The sequence below is a fragment of the Falco peregrinus genome, chromosome 5 (assembly GCF_023634155.1).
Source record: "Falco peregrinus isolate bFalPer1 chromosome 5, bFalPer1.pri, whole genome shotgun sequence".
NCBI lineage: Eukaryota > Metazoa > Chordata > Aves > Falconiformes > Falconidae > Falco > Falco peregrinus.
In genome coordinates this window covers 78930842-78946058 of record NC_073725.1, presented here as the reverse complement: position 1 = coordinate 78946058, position 15217 = coordinate 78930842, and the positions used below count along the sequence as shown (strand labels likewise).

The 15217-nt window shown below is 37.9% G+C and overlaps 1 long non-coding RNA gene across 3 annotated transcripts in view; it reads right to left on the bottom strand.

Moving 5' to 3' along the window:
- The window catches only part of LOC114013098 (uncharacterized), a 192407-nt gene that overhangs the window by 75596 nt on the left and 101594 nt on the right, over positions 1-15217 (bottom strand). For all 3 annotated transcript variants that reach the window (XR_008747629.1, XR_008747627.1, XR_008747628.1), the window contains one exon: positions 2007-2148. This is a non-coding gene — a long non-coding RNA (uncharacterized LOC114013098). The remainder of the gene's footprint in view (positions 1-2006; positions 2149-15217) is intronic.

Sequence of the window (15217 nt, the reverse complement as noted above, 5' to 3'; positions counted from 1 at the left end):
AACCATACAACAAACAAGAAAAAATTGCAAAATTGAAGGCCTCTGAAAATACATAACCAGATCTGGAAGGGCATTTAAGTGTCACCATGTCTTTTTCTATTGGCCTTCTCACCTTCTCAGCAAATGTACAATGTGATACTTCTAACTATTAAAATATTAGAGCTGTAATGCAGTAGATGGTGTATTTATGCAGTAGTATTTATGTAGAGACCCTTTTATGTCACAATCTCCAGGGTTTATGTTTTTATCATCTTATGATAAATACTGTTTAGTTCTGGAAAGCCCAGTTTCTGGTCCACAATATAGAAAGAAAAATTTAGAACCACTAGGCTCAGTATAAGGATCCTCAGTGGTTTATATATTGTTCATTAAATACATTACAGAAGTTTTTGCTTTTAAATCTAGAGTCTGCTTTTTCTATGAAAGCTCCTTAAATGATACCTGGCCAAGCTATACAAGCTATCTGTAAAACACTGTCTCTGACAGCTTTTACAGTGAGTTCACAGGTGCAACGGAACTTGGGGAACATTCTCAAGTTTTCCAGCTGAGCAAATACTCAACAATTCATACATTCACTTGAATCCTTCACACCTTGAAGATTCTCTTCAGTTCATCCCATTTGAAAAGTTATGGGGTTTTTTTGTTTTTCTTGAACCTAATTCATTTTTTTCTTCTCCTTTTTCTGTGTTTTTTTCCAGAAACAAAACACACAAGCATTCTCTCTTTCATCTGTTTTCAGTGAGTTAGCAATGGCATTTCCCCCCAAATATATATAAAGTTAAATCTGAAGGGGGGAGACCTGCAAAAAATGATCTTAAACCCCATACAAAATCCCATTAAATGTGCATGATCTAATTTCTCTACAAGTTTACATTTTTGCCTTCTCAGAAAGGATTAAAACCCTTCCACTTTTCTTGTAACACAGAAAACCTGTACCATGTCATTATTACTGGAACCATAATAAATGTGTTGTTAATTTTTCACCAAACATCTCATGACTAACCATAAACCTTATATCAAGCTGAAGGAATGTTACATATCTGACCATTTAGCAGCAGTAACAATCCATCTGTTGTGCATTATTACTTCTATGAAACATAAACTTAATTTTAAATTAGGTGATTAAATAGTGGCATAATTCACTGAGATGTTAAAGAGACAATATTTTGTTTGTGGTTCCCGCTGTTTACCTGTAATTACATTAGCTGAAGCTTAGGGCATAACTATATGAAGTCCTTTAATGACTGGAAACGAACACCAGGTTTTGTGTTTAGAAGTCAGAAGAGTAACAGAGTTTTGGAGATAATAATCTCGAGGGAAAAAAAGTAAGTTGATACTGTCATTCCATGTGATGTCCATGGACACTTTTGAGTGATAAAGTAGAACAAGATAATGATTGTTTTTTCCACCGTGTTACTACTAGTGAAGCACACTAGCCTTCCACTTATAGCCTAATACGGGTACAGGTATTGCAGGTCTGAGTGGTGGGATGGTAACACCACCTTACCAAAAATGTTGAAACTATTTCATTTCAAACACATAGGGGTTTTCCACATCCTATGAAATTCTTCCTTTCACCTTTTCTTACTTTACTGATTAAACCACAGGCAGATTTCCTATTGACTTAACTCAAGCAGAGAAAAACAAAAGATGCTTTTTTTCAAGTAAAAACAGGAAAAAATGTTTATGAAGCATTCTCAGAGATTCAACTTTTTTCCAAATATCAAACTACTGTATTGCTGGCAGGGATATGCCATGAAATAGGATGAAGTGCAAACACTCATTATCTTTTGGTTCCACTAGGCTGATATCCTTCACGTTTGCTGGGCCATGGCCTTGCTCTTACATACTTGCTTTTGTACGTGAAAACTTTGTGTATGGAATGGATTGTCCCTGTTTAACTGCAAATCCTATCACCCAGATTGATTTATATTTGAGCCTGAAGCATTGCTGCTATTGCTAATAAGCATACTGCCAGGACTGTACCAGGACCCACACCTACTTACCGTCTGAAGATCCCATGAAGTACAGAGCTCATTGCATGATTCAGGCTTTGAATATCACCTGCAGTGTTATTGGATCTTGTGACAGCTCATCCACAGCACATCAAAAGCTTTCAAGCTTGATGGAATTTCTGATGAAAAAGTCCTGTAGGATGCAATAGGAATGTTACCAAATATAGGTCATGTGTTTTAAATGTCAATCAGCTTAATAATATAACCAGCCTTTTCAGTTCTGCAAAACATGGTAGCAGCAGTTGTACGTGACTCCTTTGTACCAGGCTCTAAACCTACAAAAATCAATTTTTGCCCTAGGCAGCTACTACATAACTTTATGGAGTCACCCTGTGGAAGCAGGAAGAAACGCAGAGGACCTATGCTGGGTGCCCAGGAGATCAATAGAAGAGACAGAATATATAAGTGGTGAGCTCTCTCTACTTCTGGGTGCTTTAGTGGGAGGAGAACATTTAATTTAATTAATGTTCTAGCCTGAAGTATTCAATAATAAACAATAATTAATTTAAATCTCTCTAAAACTATTAGCAAGAGAAATCAATGTTTGTGTTACTTATCTTAGCTGAACTAGTGTGTGATGCTTCTTCCTAACTTTAAATACCATGAAAAATATGTGCAGTCAAAGCCTAGTTCAAAAGCTAAGAAGTTAACAGGAATCTTCTCATTGACCTCAGCAGGCTTCAGGATGCTTAAGCAACTTGTAGCTGCACAGGAAGGAGGCATAAATTCACCAGTACTTTGCTCCAAAACATGACTTAAAAACAAAACAAAACAAAACACCAAACAAAAAACCCAAACCAAGAAGAAACTAAAGAATTGGGACACCTAATATTTGGTTGAAGTGATCATTTAATTGCAGGCTGTAAATGGTGTCTACTCACAGTGCAGAAAACCTGTGCTTTCAGAAGTATGAGGAGACCATAAAAAAAGAACAACAAGGTGCAGAGTAATAATGTCCTCCCTCTGCTCAACTGCTGAGTTGGAAGGGTGCCTGTTCCTTAGCATTTTGTATGATTTTGTGCCTGTTACATATTCCGCTGCTTAATAAATTTATCCTGACAAAGAAAGTATAATCTTTCCTGAGATAGCATAGTTATTATCTTCCCCAGATGATGAATCTGTTTTCTTCTTTCTGGAAGTGGCAGAACAGAACACCAGCCATAGCTAACCAGTGGCTGGTGCTAGGGATTCAACCATTTTGAAGTAAGCATTACAGTTTTTTATTATAAGGAATTGACAAAGTTGTCTTTGAGCTTCTCTTTATTACTCCCTGGTTTTGCAAATTTTATTTGCTACTAGGAAACAACAGTTCTCATTACATTTGCTGTAGGTGATGTCAGAACGTCCCCATCGAAATGGCTCATCAGCCTCGTGCATATCCCTGTCAGTCATGCCACGGGCACATCACTAAGGCAAGACATCCTGAAATGTTCTTATAGCTACATAACTGCCCTAATAATGACATGCAGCTGCCTGTAGCAGACTGCCTGTAGCAGCTGATAAATTCATAGTCTACTTGCTGTCCGGTTTTCACTGTGCTGTAATAAAATGCTATTGACAGGTGTAGATATAGGGGTGAACAAGGTTCTGCCCCTTGGAGTTGCTTGTCATTTAATGACTGTATCGGGAATGCAGAACCAAGCAGTACAGTAGGGCTTTAATGAAATTTTGAGCAAAACACTGCTAACATGCATAGATCCAGGCTCTGACACATCCTGCAGGATGAGATATTCAGCCCAAGGAAATTACTGCACAGTATATGTTTGGCAAGTATGGATTACAACTGACCTGCCATCTGGCACTAAAGAAAACAGTGTCACTCTTCCAGCATAGAGCAGGCACCGGGGAGCCTGTGATTACTTTGCTAGACAATACTTTGCTTGAATGAAAAATATTGCACAGCTTCATTAATTGTATATTTTAACTCTACATGACTGTAATAGTTTGCCGTAAAAATAAAGTTTATGAAGCTGAAGTACATACCAACACAATGGAAAAAGAGATGGGAAACCTACCACTGAGAGACTCATTAATTCTTAATTTTTTTCTGTCTTGAAAAGGTAGGAAATTGCCAGTATTACACTCAGTCCAATAATCATTTAGAGAGAATCGCATGTAGCACCCTGAACTTCAAAACAGAAAATTGTACATTAGATGGAAAGCAGGAAAAGTCAGTGAGCCCTAATGCCAGAAAAAAATCTATTTTCAAGGACATGGCCTTAGCAATAGAACATAGAGAAATACCACAAAAGCTTACCAGAAGTGCAACACTTATCTGTAGAAGTGACGCCATTATCTCATGAAATCTCAAAAAAAGCCCCATTTCTACAGAGCTGATTCAAGGCTGGGTATACTTTTTATAATTTTCTCAAATTAGCTCTTCTATCACCTCATCTGAGCATTACTGTATTATGTTGCTCGAAAAAAGGGTATCTTGGATTGAGTTCTGAATTCGTTGTTCAGGCAAACCTCCTGTTATGTTTCCTGACTGACATTGTGTTATTAGCAATTATCTCTGATGGCCAAAAGAAATTTACTAAACCATAAAGAAAGTACCCATTCCAAAAGTATCCCAGGTAAGTTGATGGGAAAAACAGTAAATGTGTATTTGAAGAACAATGTAAACTCCCAGCTGGAAGTCATAGTAGGGAGCCTTCTCTTCTGCATGGGATTCTTCTAAAAATCAAGACCAATAAACAGGAGACAGAAGATAAAATTTATCTTTAGACTTCGAGTTTTAGCTGAACTGTATAAATAAATAACACCAAGTTACTTATTTGCTTACATTTTGAATAGATGTATCTTCCCCTCTCAGATCCGATGAATATAATGTAGATGATCGAAATTAAATACAGCATGAATCACTTCTTACACAGAATGTCAGTTCAAACTGATATTATTAGGGACAACATGCCAGTCCAGCCATTGCCACTGAAGATGTGCAGAACCTTTAGTACCTGTTTTTGGCAGAAGCGCAGCAATTTTAGTAAAGATTCCTGAAAATGTGCCTAGCTTTCCCCTACCATTCTTACAAAATGCTACCAGCTGCAGAGCCTTTTTTTTATTTCTATTACTGGTAATGTACAGACTAATTTCTGCCAAGACAGTAAACATAGAGAACCAGCTTCTTCACTGAAAACAGTTCAATAAAATTATGCCACAGAGAATCTGCCTGTCAGCCTTGCCACAATCTGCCAAGTACATAATTCAGACACATCCATTTGCCCCTCCCCCCCAAGTTAAAACTTTCGGCTCTAAATACCTTTTTGTTTCATTGTAGATTAAGAGAGAATAGCCACTTCCAGTTTTGTAAGTGAACACTTTTCCCCTTTTAAAAAAATCAAAATTTGTTCTTGAAAGAATACAGAAAAGATGAAGGAAAAACTCCTACAACTGAGTTTCCCACCTACCATTTGTGTTACAAAGATAAGTAAGGAAAACATAGATGTATGTATCTCTCTTTTCCATAGTTCTAGCCAAAATAACTATGCACACAAAGCTAACAGAGAAAAATGCAGCTGGGAGGATTATGCTCTTTCAGGGTAGCAAACCTGTAGTCTGAAGTTTTCACAGCTGCTTCACATTTGCTTTTCCTCAGCAAACAATAATTTGGAGATGAACTGGCAAAAAGCTAATAGTCACTATAAATAATATCCTCTTAAAATACTCTCATAGAAATCTAAGTAGTTATTTTTACTTAAAGCCTTTTTAATATAGCACAAATTTTCAAGATAATAAAGAAAAACTTGTACAAACATGGTAGGTCAGTACCTACAGCTGCAGTACTCAATACAAGACATAAACAGGCACATTACCAGAAAAAAATAGATGCTATAGTATAAGTTGAATTTAGGTACCTCAGCATTAATACACATATATAGAAATATTAATTGTTGTAAACACTGTATCACCCGCAGTCCGTTTTTAAGTAAAAGTCAGAAGAAAAAGCCTTCAAGGTAATACTATCTGTATTACTAAAAGAATTGGAGAATTGACACTGTACCTATGTGTATACACCAGTACTGGAAAATATAAAAATCAGACAAAGACAACATACAAAATTCTTCTAAATACTATGTGCATTTGAAACACAATCCTATTTTTGAAACCATGGTTTTGATATTCTTTCCATTCTGTCTCTACCTTTGTAAACCCAGGCACAGTTAGAAGCAGTAGAAGTAGTAAAGCTGCCTTGGTTATGGCTTGGCTGTTTTATTTTATTGCATTATGTCACACATTCCTCTATAACAAAAAGCCACCGAAACAGGACAATCTTGCGATAGAGTTGCTGCCTGGTAAGCTTGATTGCTGCTTTGTTTTCCTACCTGTCCTGTGACTCCAATGACCTTTATCATTAGTGCAGCACAAGAGGCAGGATCACACATAGGTTATTTCATCTACCCAGGACAGGTTATGTGAACAGTCCCCAAGGAAGTGTTTTATCCTCACTTTTATCAACTAGGTCTGCTCCGTGTAAATCTGTCAGGTTACCCGGGTTCAGGGAAATTTACTGCTCAGCACAGCGGCGGCAAAAATTGGGTCTTGAAAGAAAAGCCCTGTGATTGCTTTCCAGAGCAGGTCATTGAAGAGCTGCCAAGATTTCATTTCTTCGTACAAACAGAAACTGGCCCTCATCCCTCTGTCACTGCTTGTTTCACATGGTGAGGTGGAGTGTGCTAGATGGTGGCAAAGAGAAGGCAACAAGCCAAGGTCTAAGACAGCACAGTACTTTAAAATGATAAATGGCATTAACTGACGGATGCCTGCCGCAGCTCCTTCACCTGTAATGCAGATGACACTGAGTCTCCAAATGCAAGGAACAAAGGACTAACATATCTTAGAGGTGATGTTGCTACACAGTTATATCAGTAGAGGACCTCCTCTGTAGATATTTAATTATTTTTTCAGTATATTTAAACTACCGTTTCAAACAATATAAACGAGTACAACAAAAACTGTATACTTCTCTCTTGTCCAAAGGTCCAGCAAGCTGTCTCAAAGGCCAGCACAGCTTTGGCTAACTGGCACCAAAGGGATCACAGGAATTAGCGACCCCATTAATCACAATGAACAGGGAGCAAATGTTAATTTGCTCATACTAACACACAGGTCTGACTTTGAAAGTGAGGTGAATAATGAACTTTCCGGACTCTGCTGTTAATATTGATGAATCTTAAATAATGAACTGCTCAGGACTTGCAGTCCCTTTTAGGAACAGTCTCTTCTTCACGCAGTTTTGAGACACTCGTGCCTTTTCAACAGCATTGTGTGATTAGAAACAACACCAGCACACACCTTCAATAGCACTGCTGAGCTTTATAAAACTGAACAGCAGCACCAGACAGTGGTTCCACTGAATCAGGGTATTCCTGGCCATTGCTTAGTTTCCTTCATATGCCCCATATACCATACTATTAGATCTAAGGGAGCACTGCTTTATCTGCTGCTATTCCAAAATCATGGTCTCACCTTCTTCATATTAAAATTATCTCATCTCTCTACTTGATCTTTCATCTCACTTTTCAACTCAAAATTAGCTTTGGTAAAATTAATGAATACCTGAAAAGGAGTGTCAGTAGTATTTTAGATTGATTTTTAGTCTTTGAAATCCCTCAGAGGAACCCCATGTCATACTATGAGAAATTATTATTCTGCAACAGTAGTGAAATGTTTTTTACCATGGAATACAGAATACCAAACTACTCATTTAAATAAGCAAATAGATATATAAGCATGAGCTATTGAGAAAAAAAATCTCAGTCTAAAAAAACAACAGAAGTGTGGTTTCACATCAGTTAAAGACAATCTACTGCCCAAAAGAAGATCTGGGGGAGGGAGTGGCGGTTAGGGGTTGTTTAGGGCTTCTTTTATAGTTTTAGAGAGATACAGAGGGTATTTCGGGATTTTACATCTGAGTTAGTATTAGCTGCAAATACGCCGTGTCCAAATCAACATCCATGCCTAAGTCACTTCTATAATAAAAAAAAAACCATAACCGCAAGCATATGAAAAACCTGAATAAGAGAAGCAATAAACCAGTACAACTGATTTCTTTCTTTATACAGCTTACACCTGGGAAAGTCTATTTGAAAGAACTTACTTAAAGAAAAACCTAAAAATCAGGCCCAAGGCACTGGATGGATAAGCATCATTTATCCCTAACGCTTCCACAGCTGAGCCAAGGTGGCTACCACAGCAATGATGTTAGCTGGTCTTGTGTTTCTTTACCACCAAACACTCTCCAACTGTTGCTGTCCTCAGCCTTCTGACTTCATGTACATCAGTACACCTACTACAGCCACAAGGTACTGATTATACACGTAGGCAGAATATCTTTATTCTTTCAGACTCCAAACTTCAGCTGACTTGCTTCTGAGCTCTGAAAATAACACGCTACTCACTGCCTGTTTCTCAGCCCTCACAGATGAATTAGATCCTTTTTCTGAAGAGACAGACTACCTCATATTGGGCATGAAATAGTAAACAGCTTTCAACCTCGTCCAAAGTCATCTACACAATATGCTAATGAGAAAAGATATTTACTCCAATTTCCTGAATCAATGAAACGATAAAAGCTATTGCTTCTGAAAAGAGTTATGGTTCTTTCATAAGGGGTGTTCTTACCAAATAATTTGTTTGGCAAACCATCCGATACAATTTAAAGGAAAATAAATTTAGTTTTTTGAATACACACAGATTATTTCCTATTCTTATGTTAAGCTTGTTCATTCTGGCTTTTCCTTTACACTGCATACTCCTCTTAAGACTATTCACTCTTCTGTCAAATACTGTCTTTTCTTTTTCTCTCTGTTCTCTTATCTCCAAGGCTCTACCTTGCACCTTCTCATCATCATCTCATTCAAAAAATTTTTGATGGCCTGGAACTGAAGTTTTAAGTTCGTGAGAAATAAGCATTTCCCATTAGAAAGAGTCATCGACCTTGAGGAAAACCTAGTACACTGATGCTTCAGAACATGTTTCTAATTGTATTTATTTCCAAATGTTAATGGGTTTAATTTCAACCAGATAATTCACTTTCATCAACAAATGTTACCTCCCGTACCAAATTACCTAAGCAAAACAGCAGCAATGCCACTCAGTGTCTACAGGTCACTGCTGGAGCACCTGAAACTCCATACAAGTCTGACAGTGGTAATCCATCATACCCTGGTATCATTTGACACATATCTTCCTCGCAGTCCTTCATGTTGTTGGCAATACAAGTTGAGCATTAACACAGAGAATGTCCTTGTGGCTGGCAGAGAATTCAATAAGTAATTCTTTTGCTTTTCCACAGTGAATTGCCATGTAAAATAGCAAAAAAACTGTTCAGTCCTCCTAATCTCTACAAAGGGCTTCAGGTTTTCAGAAATCTGATATATCAGCAACAGTTTCCTCATCTGCTCGCAACAGCTGTCTCCTTCCTTGGGTATTTACCTCAAGCAGATGGGTAGAAACCCACGCATTTGGTGGATGTTTTTGTTGTACATAGCCCTGGACTCACACACAGGTCTCATTGCAGCTTACAGCACTCCAGCCCAGCCCAGCCCTCGCTGCTGTTCCTGCCTCAGGGCAATGCGGGATTCTGCAATGACACCAAAGCTGAACAGCTGGCTAAGGTCTTGCCAGGGGTCTGTCATCTTTGATAACAGATCCTTCCTACTTCCAACATTCATCCTTCTACTGCTGTGTGCTTTCCATTACACATGTATTTATGCGCATTTAAAAACTGAGATTTTTTACTTCAGAAACATCTTAATTAAATAAGTATAACAAGATGGCTAACATTCATCCTGAAAGAAACTACAGACCTAATCATAAGGTGAAAATGTGAGAAACGGGAATAACCAGTCTTGGATTTGGTTAAAGGCTTCACAGTCAGCTGGATGTTATTTCAACAGCTTTTTACCCCTTTCCTCAGTGATTATAACCACTTAGAAGAAAATTATAATCAAACTTTTCGAAGGGCTCATTTTATAAACTAGGCCCAATTTGATTCATATCCTCCATCAGCTTCAGGAGACTAGAAATCAGCCATCATTACCATCTGACTTCCATTTTAGAGAATTTGCTGTTCCCACAAAGCCATTTGCAACCACACATCCTTGCTGTGCCTGGTGTTCAAAACCTTCATCATCAGTGAGCTCTGGGGTTATTTTAGCCCTAATTTTTCTGGATGCCCCTCACACCTGCCAATAGCAGTTTTAGGCAAATCTTTACAGAATTGACTTTCTAAAAAGGGGGGAAAAAATACATACTTGAAAAGCAAACCTGAAGCTAAGGATAGCATAGTATGACTAGCCAGCTGTAGTCAGAGTTTAATATTTCCAAACATAAGCCCATGGTTCTGCATGATACCATATACGTATTTCAGGATAGGAGTGTTAACACTGTAGGGGGAAAAAACAGCTATAGTAAAGTAATACTTCTTTCCTTGAGAATTAACAGAAAAGATATCTTTTAAAAGAAACTTTAAAGAAGTATCCATTAATATTATGTGTGTTTTGATACCATGTCTTACTTTAAGGTAATAAGTTCTTTATTTCTTTTACTAACAAAGAGCAACTGCAGGCTTCCAGTTACGTGGTTTTCTTTGTTTGTTTCTTTCTTCTGCTACTCTTGATTAACTAGAAAAAAAATCTGAGAAAGATATGATTGTGTGTTTCACTGCTGTTTAAAAGGTCTGTAAACAAAAAGCTGAAGCAGTTTTTAAAAACATAAATGAGTAAATCATACACAATCATCTGGCTTTCAGAATGAGAGAGAAACTCTATGCTTAATGATCAGTTGGGCTGGCAAAAAAAAAAAAAAAAATCACACTGACATCTCAAGTAGCACTTGGTGAAAGATGGAGGAATGAGATCTTTAGCTCTCAATTCATTTTCAAATCAGTAAAAATGTAGTATCATCAGGATCCTACACTTGTTCAGTATCTTGGAGGACATAATCAGAGGCATGAAACAGTCAGAAAAAGATACATACCTACTCCAGAGAATAAATATAAACATATACAACTGGCTTTTTGGAGTGAGCAGACCGAATAGAAAGCAAAAGCTTATTTAAGATTAAACCAGAGGTGTCATCCAAAGTTTACAGGCCTGTAAAATACACCGCCTCTCCCTCTCCCGGCTCGTTCTCCTGGATTCTGCCTTCTCACAAAAAGCTCTCCAGGGATACGTTGTTTTCTCCCAATTCCCTTTACTTTTTCCCAGCCACTCCACTCTCCAAAGCATGAACTGAACTGCCTGACACTTCCCTTTCCAGCACTCTCACAGATGAATTTCTGTATATATTCCTACTGACTTCAGTGACTACTTTAAATATATCACTGCTGTGGCTGACCCAGTGGCGCATTCCGCTCACCTCTGAGAGCTCCATGGAAGCACCCCAGAGAGAGCAGTCTTAACCTGCTTCAGGACTAACAGGCATCCCGACCCACCTGAACTTCTGCAGTTTTGGTATGGAAAGCTTGCAGGTACCACTGGAACGAAGTGCAAGAGGCACTGAAGAGAGGCAGCTCCCTCTTCTTCTAGGTCCCACTGTTATCCAGCTGCCTGTTTGCCTCCCAGGCCCTTCAAGGCTCTGCAACCTTTGGCAGTTTGACACTGAACTTTTACTCATACAGGAAAAATCAGAAACTATTACAAGCTTTCCATGTACTTTTAAAAGAAAAAGGGAAGGGGGCGGGGGGGGGGTGGGGGGTGGGAGGGGGAAGTCAACATGATGCCTGACATGAGACCAAGTGAACTGGATGCCCAAACAACTGAATTTTCAAAGAGAATTTTATATGCTCCAACTGTTTCAGCTCCCCCCACCCTGTCAGCCCCAGCCATTTCCCAGGCGTGTGCTGCGGACAGAGCCCAGCCATTCTGGGATCAGGTGCTGCCTCCAGGCAGCATCGCTGGGAAGGCGTTCGATTCATGGTGCAGCTTTTGAAATAGACCTCTGGAGCACGTCAAATACTGTTAATGCCTGTGGTGCACTTAGATGGAGTGATTTGTATCATGTTAGGATTCAAATTGGTTCAACCTTTGCCATATAGGTTAAGATTTAGAATTAGTTTTGCCCCATAAAGCTCAGGTCAGTAGAGTAATTGGTGCCAATATGAAATTGGAGTAATCGAACCGGAAGGGCCAAAACAATACAAGGAAAACCTACTCCCAAAAGCTAAAGCTTTAACTGAGAGAACAAGTAAACGAGCATGTGAACAAACATACTATTCTTCCATTTTGTTTTTTGCTATAAAAAAGTACCATTTGCCAAAAAAGGTTTTCCTCAATATTTTCTTTTATCTTCAGGTTTGTTCTTATAACTAAAAGGTATCACTAACAGGTGAAAACTAACTCTGGCTTGTTCTATTAATTCATTAAATAGGCTTTAATGTGCTTGCTAAGCAAGGCCCACGATACCTTAGCAGGAACTTAACTGTGCAGCCTACCCATATACAGGGCAAGAAGCACCTTCAGTTCTTTAATGGCTGCATGCTTGGCAACTCTGCCAAGAGGAGTGTTTTCCTTCCTACAAATAAAAAAATACATTTCTTTCTCATTTACCTCAGTGTTTAAGCCATTCACAGCAAAGAAAAATGGGCTTGAAATTGCCCATTTCAATCAACGGTTATTAAATAGTATATCTACAGCTACATCTACATGACACTATTATCAGTTTCATTGATTTCACAGAGAATTTATCCATAATCCAGAGGATGCTGGAGAGGATTAGATAAGAAAAACACAAACATGAACAACTCTTTGCCCTTTGCAGCATCTACTCTCAACCAGTCTGTTTTTAAATCAGTGATCTCTATTCATATTTGCAGGATAAATAAATAAATAAGAACCAACGGTACCTCCCAATTAGCAGTGGTGCAGTTTTTCCCTTCGTATCTTTAAACATCTGCAAGTTCAACACAGCAGTGTGAGCCAAACCAGCCTATCGGACCTGCCTGTGGCCAGTACACAGGGTGACAGCTGCTTTTAGAAATCAAAATCTCACTAGGTTGAGTACATCCCGTTTGCATCACCCCTGAACATCCACCTTGTACTGTCAGAGGGATGAGCTTCTCCTATGAAGGGCAAGAGATTCATTTACATATCTGTAAAGGTTTCTGTTGCATCCCCAATCAGTCTACACTGGAAATTGGAATTGGACTATATGCCTCATAAGAGCAAGTTATGATGAAATTCAACATCAGTATAGAACAAGAATATTATTCAAGGTTTGAGAATGCCATTGCATTCCAGTTTGAGGATGCCTGGGGACTAATACAACTCAATCCATTATAATGCACTACAAAACACTCAAATTTTATGCTAAGTAAGTTTGACCTTGCTCTATCCTATTAATATCTATTCTGCCCCATTAATATCAGCTTTATTAAGCATAATGACTCCAGAGCATTTCCAAAGACTTCACAAGTTTGGAATTGCAGAGATCATTCCCATTTGTTCAAAACAGGCAGAATTTACAAGTCTTTCTGGACACAACGTAAATTATGAGTTTGACAGACAGAGGTAGATATTCTAAAAAAAAATGTTTCCGGTCAAAATATGTATGGGGGATTTTCTTTCTTGTATGTCTTGATTTACCAGGGGTAAATTATGTTCATTGATAATGCATTTGTATATTAGTATTTAGAATTAGTATTGCTAATGGCTTGCCATTAATTTGAAATTAATTACTGTTATCTTGTCACAAGGCATGGCATTTTATTTTTTAGACAAACTGCTAAAAGCAGTTTATTCAAATGGAAGACAGTAACATACATGAGATCAATGCATCTAATTAATCTGGCTGACAGTTTTGCATTTTGAATACTAGATGGTAAGAATGGAAGCAAGCTGGAATTACTCAGTAATTCAGTGGGCAGTAAGTAAAGCAAGTATAAAATAGTCATACAGGAGGATATAGACTATGTCATCAGTGAGATGTTCCCTGAAATAGGTATTATAGAAAGGCATGTAAAGGAGACGATAGGAACATTCTACGCTGTGGATTTTGCAGCTTGAAGCAGCTGCATTCGGTAGCCCCTCTGGAACGGCTGAGTCCAGGCAAAGCGATCTGACAACAACTTCATGGCTACAAGAGTTGCTTTAAAATAGTGTGCTGCAAATCTGTACCCAATATAATTAATATTAGCTATCCATGCAAATCCATGAGTGTCCATACAGACAGTTAGTGCAAAATAGCCATGGTAATGTAAATTTATAACATAATTTACAGTGCATTAACTTCTCTGTGTCAAAATACTCACAGTATTAACAATAGTTTTGCAGACTTTTGGAACCAATGCCAAGCTGTTAAAGTGTTTGCCAACTTCATGGTCTGTGTTCCATATCTAAGTGTGTCTCAGAGGCAATTTGTGCAGAGCATAAAACACAACCAGAGGTTATAATGATAGATCAGTGCCCTTCCTTAAAATTGCGGTCTAAACCAGAATTATAGGCAAGCTGTACAGACTAATCCCAGTACATTTTTTCTGGCTCTAATATGTTTAAACCTCTTGTGTTATCTACTATTAATGGATTTTTACATTAGTACCTCATGACATTTTTATGGAAAATAATAACATCAAGTAAATACCTGTTTAACTGTGATTTAGGAAGCACAAATATTTGTACAATGTTCGTGTTCAAACATTCCATGAAATCTGAAATTGCTTCAGAAAGAATCAGACCGTAAAAGAACAAGCTTTGTTCCTCTATCTGTTGTTCTAAAGTAATAGACCGAATATCTTGTAGAAAATATTTGTACTCCTACCATACATATTATTTTAGTGACAAGCTGATAAATGTTTCAGTCATTATCAACAGAAAATAAAAGGGAAATTAGCAAAAGAGCTTCTCATTTCCTCTATAAAGTGTTGGTCAAAAACCTACAGCAATATAGATAGGCAACAGGAATAAACTGTATTCCCACAGACACATTTTTCTTTGTGCTGTGTCTGTTGAAGACCTTTATGGATTATTTTTGTACAGAAAATTCAAAGAGAATTCAGGGTTTTTTACTAAATATAAAAAGTCTAGAGTAATACTGTAATAAGAATGTGTGCTGAACTGACTCACTGGTGACATTAAGATGAAAATATAACGAGGTTCTGCAAGAACATTCTTGAACTCACAGCACAATAAGAATAGATAGACTATGGAAGCATAACCCTCCCAATGTTAACAGTGGAGAAAACAAAAAAGATGGCATTAGTA